The following is an 8939-nucleotide window of genomic DNA, read 5'->3' as shown; positions in this document are numbered from 1 at the left end:
AGATGATGAAGGAAGTGAGGTGGTGAAGGAGTGAGGTGGGTGAAGGAGTGAGGTGGTGAAGGAGTGAGATGATGAAGGAGTAGATGATGAAGGAGTGGGTGGTGAAGGAGTGAGGGGGATGAGGAGTGAGGTGGTGAAGGAGGTGTAGATGGATGAAGGAGTGAGATGATGAAGGAGTTAGGTGGTGAAGGAGTGAGGTGGTGAAGGAGTGAGGTGATGAAAGGAGTGAGAATGATGAAGGAGTTGGAGGTGGTGGAAGGAGTGAGGTGGATGAAGGAGTGAGATGATGAAGGAGTGAGGTGGTGAAGGAGTGAGATGATGAAGGAGTTGAGTGGTGAAAGGAGTGGAGATGAGAATGAAAGGAGTGAGGTGGTGAAGGAGTGAGGTGGTGAAGGAGTGAGATGATGAAGGAGTGAAGGTGAGTGAAGGAGTGAGGTGGTGAAGGAGTGAGGGTGATGAAGGGAGTGAGATGATGAAGGAGTTGAAGGTGGTGAAGAGGAGGTGAAGAGTGGGAAGTGAATGATGAAGGATGAGGTGGATGAAGGAGTGAGAATGGAATGAAGGAGTGAGGTGGTGAAGGAGTGAGAGGTGGTGAAGGAGTGGAGGTGTTGGTGAAGGAGTTGAAGATGATGAAGGAAGTGAGGGTGGTGAAGGAGTGAGGTGGTGAAGGAGTGAGGTGTGAAGGAGTGAGGTGGGAAGGAGTGAGGTGGTGGAAGGAGTGAGGTGGTGAAGGAGTGAGTGGTGAAGGAGTGAGGTGGATGAAGGAGTGAGGTGTGAAGGAGTGAGGTGGTGAAGGAGTGAGATGGATGAAGGAGTGAGGTGGTGAAGGAGTGAGGTGGATGAAGGAGTAGGGGTGAAGGAGTGAGTGGTGAAGGAGTGAGGTGGTGAAGGAGTGAGGTGGTGAAGGAGGTGAGGTGGTGAAGGAGTGAGGATGATGAAGGAGTGAGGGTGGTGAAGGAGTGAGAAGGGTGGGGTGAAGGAGTGAGTGTGAAGGAGTGAGATGATGAAGGAGTGAGGTGGTGAAGGAGTGAGGTGATGAAGGAGTGAGGTGGTGAAGGAGTGAGGTGGTGAAGGAGTGAGATGATGAAGGAGTTAGGTGGTGAAGGAGTTAGGTGGTGAAGGAGTGAGGTGTGAAGGAGTGAGGTGATGAAGGAGTGAGGTGGTGAAGGAGTGAGGTGGTGAAGGAGTGAGATGATGGAGTGAGGTGGTGAAGGAGTGAGGTGGTGAAGGAGTGAGGTGGTGAAGGAGTGAGATGATGAAGGAGTGAGGTGGTGAAGGAGTGAGGTGGTGAAGGAGTGAGGTGGTGAAGGAGTGAGGTGATGAAGGAGTGAGGTGGTGAAGGAGTGAGGTGTGAAGGAGTGAGATGATGGAGTGAGGTGGTGAAGGAGTGAGGTGGTGAAGGAGTGAAGTGGTGAAGGAGTGAGGTGGTGAAGGAGTGATGTGGTGAAGGAGTGAGGTGGTGAAGGAGTGAGATGATGAAGGAGTGAGGTGGTGAAGGAGTGAGGTGATGAAGGAGTGAGATGATGAAGGAGTGATGTGGTGAAGGAGTGAGGTGGTGAAGGAGTGAGATGATGAAGGAATGAGGTGGTGAAGGAGTGAGGTGGTGAAGGAGTGAGGTGGTGAAGGAGTGAGATGATGAAGGAGTGAGATGATGAAGGAGTGAGGTGGTGAAGGAGTGAGATGATGAAGGAGTTAGGTGGTGAAGGAGTGAGGTGGTGAAGGAGTGAGGTGATGAAGGAGTGAGATGATGAAGGAGTTAGGTGGTGAAGGAGTGAGGTGGTGAAGGAGTGAGGTGGTGAAGGAGTGAGGTGGTGAAGGAGTGAGATGATGAAGGAGTGAGGTGGTGAAGGAGTGAGATGATGAAGGAGTGAGATGATGAAGGAGTGAGGTGGTGAAGGAGTGAGGTGATGAAGGAGTGAGGTGGTGAAGGAGTGAGGTGATGAAGGAGTGAGATGATGAAGGAGTTAGGTGGTGAAGGAGTGAGGTGGTGAAGGAGTGAGGTGATGAAGGAGTGAGATGATGAAGGAGTTAGGTGGTGAAGGAGTGAGGTGGTGAAGGAGTGAGGTGGTGAAGGAGTGAGATGATGAAGGAGTGAGGTGGTGAAGGAGTGAGGTGGTGAAGGAGTGAGGTGGTGAAGGAGTGAGATGATGAAGGAGTGAGGTGGTGAAGGAGTGAGATGATGAAGGAGTGAGATGATGAAGGAGTGAGGTGATGAAGGAGTGAGGTGGTGAAGGAGTGAGGTGGTGAAGGAGTGAGGTGGTGAAGGAGTGAGATGATGGAGTGAGGTGGTGAAGGAGTGAGGTGGTGAAGGAGTGAAGTGGTGAAGGAGTGAGGTGGTGAAGGAGTGATGTGGTGAAGGAGTGAGGTGGTGAAGGAGTGAGATGATGAAGGAGTGAGGTGGTGAAGGAGTGAGGTGATGAAGGAGTGAGATGATGAAGGAGTGATGTGGTGAAGGAGTGAGGTGGTGAAGGAGTGAGATGATGAAGGAATGAGGTGGTGAAGGAGTGAGGTGGTGAAGGAGTGAGGTGATGAAGGAGTGAGATGATGAAGGAGTTAGGTGGTGAAGGAGTGAGGTGGTGAAGGAGTGAGGTGATGAAGGAGTGAGGTGGTGAAGGAGTGAGGTGGTGAAGGAGTGAGATGATGAAGGAGTTAGGTGGTGAAGGAGTGAGGTGGTGAAGGAGTGAGGTGATGAAGGAGTGAGGTGGTGAAGGAGTGAGGGTGAAGGAGTGAAGGTGGTGAAGGAGTGAGGTGGTGAAGGAGTGATGTGGTGAAGGAGTGAGGTGGTGAAGGAGTGAGATGATGAAGGAGTGAGGTGGTGAAGGAGTGAGGTGATGAAGGAGTGAGATGATGAAGGAGTGATGTGGTGAAGGAGTGAGGTGGTGAAGGAGTGAGATGATGAAGGATGAGGTGGTGAAGGAGTGAGGTGGTGAAGGAGTGAGGTGGTGAAGGAGTGAGGTGATGAAGGAGTGAGGTGGTGAAGGAGTGAGATGATGAAGGAGTGAGGTGGTGAAGGAGTGAGGTGGTGAAGGAGTGAGGTGATGAAGGAGTGAGATGATGAAGGAGTTAGGTGGTGAAGGAGTGAGGTGGTGAAGGAGTGAGGTGGTGAAGGAGTGAGGTGGTGAAGGAGTGAGGTGGTGAAGGAGTGAGATGATGAAGGAGTGAGGTGGTGAAGGAGTGAGATGATGAAGGAGTGAGATGATGAAGGAGTGAGGTGGTGAAGGAGTGAGGTGGTGAAGGAGTGAGGTGATGAAGGAGTGAGATGATGAAGGAGTTAGGTGGTGAAGGAGTGAGGTGGTGAAGGAGTGAGGTGATGAAGGAGTGAGATGATGAAGGAGTTAGGTGGTGAAGGAGTGAGGTGGTGAAGGAGTGAGGTGGTGAAGGAGTGAGATGATGAAGGAGTGAGGTGGTGAAGGAGTGAGGTGGTGAAGGAGTGAGATGATGAAGGAGTTAGGTGGTGAAGGAGTGAGTGGTGAAGGAGTGAGTGTGAAGGAGTGAATGGTGAAGGAGTGAGATGATGAAGGAGTGAGGTGGTGAAGGAGTGAGGTGATGAAGGAGTGAGATGATGAAGGAGTGATGTGGTGAAGGAGTGAGGTGGTGAAGGAGTGAGATGATGAAGGAATGAGGTGGTGAAGGAGTGAGGTGGTGAAGGAGTGAGGTGGTGAAGGAGTGAGATGATGAAGGAGTGAGGTGGTGAAGGAGTGAGGTGGTGAAGGAGTGAGGTGGTGAAGGAGTGAGGTGATGAAAGAGTGAGGTGGTGAAGGAGTGAGGTGGTGAAGGAGTGAGATGATGAAGGAGTGAGGTGGTGAAGGAGTGAGGTGGTGAAGGAGTGAGATGATGAAGGAGTGAGGTGGTGAAGGAGTGAGATGATGAAGGAATGAGGTGGTGAAGGAGTGAGGTGGTGAAGGAGTGAGGTGGTGAAGGAGTGAGATGATGAAGGAGTGAGGTGGTGAAGGAGTGAGATGATGAAGGAGTTAGGTGGTGAAGGAGTGAGGTGGTGAAGGAGTGAGGTGATGAAGGAGTGAGATGATGAAGGAGTTAGGTGGTGAAGGAGTGAGGTGGTGAAGGAGTGAGGTGATGAAGGAGTTAGGTGGTGAAGGAGTGAGGTGGTGAAGGAGTGAGATGATGAAGGAGTGAGGTGGTGAAGGAGTGAGGTGGTGAAGGAGTGAGGTGGTGAAGGAGTGAGATGATGAAGGAGTGAGGTGGTGAAGGAGTGAGATGATGAAGGAGTGAGATGATGAAGAGTGAGTGATGAAGGAGTGAGGTGTGAAGGAGTGAGGTGATGAAGGAGTGAGATGATGAAGGAGTGAGGTGATGAAGGAGTGAGGTGGTGAAGGAGTGAGGTGATGAAGGAGTGAGATGATGAAGGAGTGAGGTGGTGAAGGAGTGAGGTGATGAAGGAGTGAGATGATGAAGGAGTGATGTGGTGAAGGAGTGAGATGATGAAGGAGTGAGGTGGTGAAGGAGTGAGGTGGTGAAGGAGTGAGGTGATGAAGGAGTGAGATGATGAAGGAGTTAGGTGGTGAAGGAGTGAGGTGGTGAAGGAGTGAGGTGATGAAGGAGTGAGATGATGAAGGAGTTAGGTGGTGAAGGAGTGAGGTGGTGAAGGAGTGAGGTGGTGAAGGAGTGAGATGATGAAGGAGTGAGGTGGTGAAGGAGTGAGGTGGTGAAGGAGTGAGATGATGAAGGAGTTAGGTGGTGAAGGAGTGAAGTGGTGAAGGAGTGAAGTGGTGAAGGAGTGAAGTGGTGAAGGAGTGAGATGATGAAGGAGTGAGGTGGTGAAGGAGTGAGGTGATGAAGGAGTGAGATGATGAAGGAGTGATGTGGTGAAGGAGTGAGGTGGTGAAGGAGTGAGATGATGAAGGAATGAGGTGGTGAAGGAGTGAGGTGGTGAAGGAGTGAGGTGGTGAAGGAGTGAGATGATGAAGGAGTGAGGTGGTGAAGGAGTGAGGTGGTGAAGGAGTGAGGTGGTGAAGGAGTGAGGTGATGAAAGAGTGAGGTGGTGAAGGAGTGAGGTGGTGAAGGAGTGAGATGATGAAGGAGTGAGGTGGTGAAGGAGTGAGGTGGTGAAGGAGTGAGATGATGAAGGAGTGAGGTGGTGAAGGAGTGAGATGATGAAGGAATGAGGTGGTGAAGGAGTGAGGTGGTGAAGGAGTGAGGTGGTGAAGGAGTGAGATGATGAAGGAGTGAGGTGGTGAAGGAGTGAGATGATGAAGGAGTTAGGTGGTGAAGGAGTGAGGTGGTGAAGGAGTGAGGTGATGAAGGAGTGAGATGATGAAGGAGTTAGGTGGTGAAGGAGTGAGGTGGTGAAGGAGTGAGGTGATGAAGGAGTGAGGTGGTGAAGGAGTGAGGTGATGAAGGAGTGAGATGATGAAGGAGTTAGGTGGTGAAGGAGTGAGGTGGTGAAGGAGTGAGGTGATGAAGGAGTGAGATGATGAAGGAGTTAGGTGGTGAAGGAGTGAGGTGGTGAAGGAGTGAGATGATGAAGGAGTGAGGTGGTGAAGGAGTGAGGTGGTGAAGGAGTGAGGTGGTGAAGGAGTGAGATGATGAAGGAGTGAGGTGGTGAAGGAGTGAGATGATGAAGGAGTGAGATGATGAAGGAGTGAGGTGATGAAGGAGTGAGGTGGTGAAGGAGTGAGGTGATGAAGGAGTGAGATGATGAAGGAGTGAGGTGGTGAAGGAGTGAGGTGATGAAGGAGTGAGATGATGAAGGAGTGATGTGGTGAAGGAGTGAGATGATGAAGGAGTGAGGTGGTGAAGGAGTAAGGTGGTGAAGGAGTGAGGTGGTGAAGGAGTGAGATGATGAAGGAGTGAGGTGGTGAAGGAGTGAGGTGGTGAAGGAGTGAGGTGGTGAAGGAGTGAGATGATGAAGGAGTTAGGTGGTGAAGGAGTGAGGTGGTGAAGGAGTGAGATGATGAAGGAGTGAGGTGGTGAAGGAGTGAGATGGTGAAGGAGTGAGGTGGTGAAGGAGTGAGATGATGAAGGAGTGAGGTGGTGAAGGAGTGAGGTGGTGAAGGAGTGAGGTGGTGAAGGAGTGAGGTGGTGAAGGAGTGAGGTGGTGAAGGAGTGAGGTGGTGAAGGAGTGAGGTGGTGAAGGAGTGAGGTGGTGAAGGAGTGAGGTGGTGAAGGAGTGAGGTGGTGAAGGAGTGAGGTGGTGAAGGAGTGAGGTGATGAAGGAGTGAGGTGATGAAGGAGGGTGAAGGAGTGAGGTGGTGAAGGAGTGAGGTGGTGAAGGAGTGAGGTGATGAAGGAGTGAGGTGGTGAAGGAGAGAGGTGATGAAGGAGTGAGGTGGTGAAGGAGTGAGGTGGTGAAGGAGTGAGGTGATGAAAGAGTGAGGTGGTGAAGGAGTGGGGTGGTGAAGGAGTGAGGTGATGAAGGAGTGAGGTGGTGAAGGAGTGAGGTGGTGAAGGAGTGAGGTGGTGAAGGAGTGAGGTGGTGAAGGAGTGAGGTGGTGAAGGAGTGAGGTGGTGAAGGAGTGAGGTGGTGAAGGAGTGAGGTGGTGAAGGAGTGAGGTGGTGAAGGAGTGAGGTGGTGAAGGAGTGAGGTGGTGAATGAGTGAGGTGGTGAAGGAGTGAGGTGATGAAGGAGTGAGGTGGTGAAGGAGTGAGGTGATGAAGGAGTGAGGTGATGAAGGAGTGAGGTGGTGAAGGAGTGAGGTGATGAAGGAGTGAGGTGGTGAAGGAGTGAGGTGGTGAAGGAGTGAGGTGGTGAAGGAGTGAGGTGATGAAGGAGTGAGGTGGTGAAGGAGTGAGGTGGTGAAGGAGTGAGGTGGTGAAGGAGTGAGGTGATGAAGGAGTGAGGTGGTGAAGGAGTGAGGTGGTGAAGGAGTGAGGTGATGAAGGAGTGAGGTGGTGAAGGAGTGAGGTGGTGAAGGAGTGAGGTGGTGAAGGAGTGAGGTGGTGAAGGAGTGAGGTGGTGAAGGAGTGAGGTGGTGAAGGAGTGAGGTGATGAAGGAGTGAGGTGGTGAAGGAGTGAGGTGGTGAAGGAGTGAGGTGGTGAAGGAGTGAGGTGATGAAGGAGTGAGGTGATGAAGGAGTGAGGTGGTGAAGGAGTGAGGTGATGAAGGAGTGAGGTGATGAAGGAGTGAGGTGGTGAAGGAGTGAGGTGATGAAGGAGTGAGGTGGTGAAGGAGTGAGGTGGTGAAGGAGTGAGGTGGTGCTCATGTGAAGTTAACTCTAAACTCTCAGCTGTTTTGGTAAAAGTTCAACCAGGAAAGTCCAGTTTCTGTCTGACCTCCTCTTGGCCACAGCTATAGCGCCCCCTATAGCCACAGCTGTAGCGCCCCCTGCTGCTAAAGATCTTCTCATCAAATCACCTGAGTCATTTTAATATCTAACTTTTTCTGATTGTAGCTCATTAAATTATTCTGATGTCTTTTAAATCCAAAAAGTGTTCATTTTTCTATGAAAACATTATAAAAACATTATGATTAATAGACATAAAACATTTAAATTATGACGTATATTGTTTGTATTTAGCAGATACAATTTGTTTGTTTATTTTTTATGTAGAAAATGTGGCTTCCTGCCCAGGGCGGCACGACGAGCCAAAAACAGAGCGACTTCCTGCTCAGTCAGTGGGAGGCGGCGCCCCCTGGTGGTGTGAACTCCGTATGGAGAGCGGCAGGCAAATTCAATGGGACCAAAACAACTTTCTGGTCCTTCTGATTGGACTAATAATTTAATCTTTTTCTATAATACTCCAGTTTAAATTGTTCACTAATTTATTTTTTTCAAATAATAAACCAAAATACAAACAGAGTTCAGTTAAAACTCAGTCAGACTCTGTTGGTCCAGTTTGGTGATTTTACTGATTCATCACCAACAGAAACTTGATGAGGTGAGATTTTACTACCACTCAACAACAGTCAGTGGGAGACGGCGCCCCCTGGTGGTGTGAACTCCACCAGGGGGCCACAGCGCCCCCTGGTGGTGTGAACTCCACCAGGGGGCCACAGCGCCCCCTGTGGTTCAGCCTGGCTGCTCCAGTGACCTGAACTTTAAAGGTTTTTAATACTTTATATTTTTTACCTCTGCTGCTGCAGCGGCTCGTAAACCAACATCAGTGGTTTCCTGTCTGTCTCTCAACATTGTGGAAAATGTTTGACCCACTTTTCTTCAATGTCAAGGTCTGAACTTTGACTAGACCATTAAATCCCTGTGATTCTTTCCTCTTTTAGCCACTTTGTTGTGGGTTTCCTGCTGTGTTTGGGATTTTTGTCCTGCTGATGACCCAGTTTCATAATTATTGTTATGATTTAACCAGGAAAACCTGTTCAGACTCAAAGTCTCATTTCTTTATCAGAGTTCTGAACAAAAACAACCTTAAAATGTATAATCTGGGATCAACCAGTGGATGTTGCCGCTGGCGGAAACGACAAAGAGGATGACAGGAAGCAGTTGTAGTTGAAACTGCATGTTTTTAATGCCTTACTTTGTAAACCAACTTATTCACATGTGACTTTAATGTCTTAATTAACTGAAACATCAAATTGACAACATTGTGTTTTGCTGATGTTTATCGGAACAATAACCAGGTTTAGCACACATTAGTCATGGAAAGGCTGCTAATGATGCTCATCAGTTCATCGTTAGCGTTTCAGCAGCAGCTTGTTTCCAAGTTAGTCTGGATTTTTACCACAGCTGGACTGATTCTTGTCAAGTTTCCAAAGAAACTTTTGGTTTTTCCGCTGGTGGAGGCGCAGAAACCTCCTGCTGTGTCTGGTGAGATAATCTGGTTCCAGATAATCTGCTGGCACCAGATTATCCACTGCAGACTGTAATGAACTCGTTCTTTCTGCGTTTGGACAGAGAAACTTGCAGCCCGCTTTTTCCCACGTTTGGGATTGCAGATGATCGTTTTGCTGCTGCAGAGTTTTAAAAATGCTGCTTCTGCTGCACCAACGGCTCTTAAATATTAAGATTTTTTTCCAGGAAGTTGT

Source organism: Poecilia reticulata, chromosome 18 (assembly GCF_904066995.2).
Source record: "Poecilia reticulata chromosome 18, P_reticulata-male-v2, whole genome shotgun sequence".
NCBI classification, from domain to species: Eukaryota; Metazoa; Chordata; class Actinopteri; order Cyprinodontiformes; family Poeciliidae; genus Poecilia; species Poecilia reticulata.
This window is presented reverse-complemented; position numbering follows the sequence as displayed.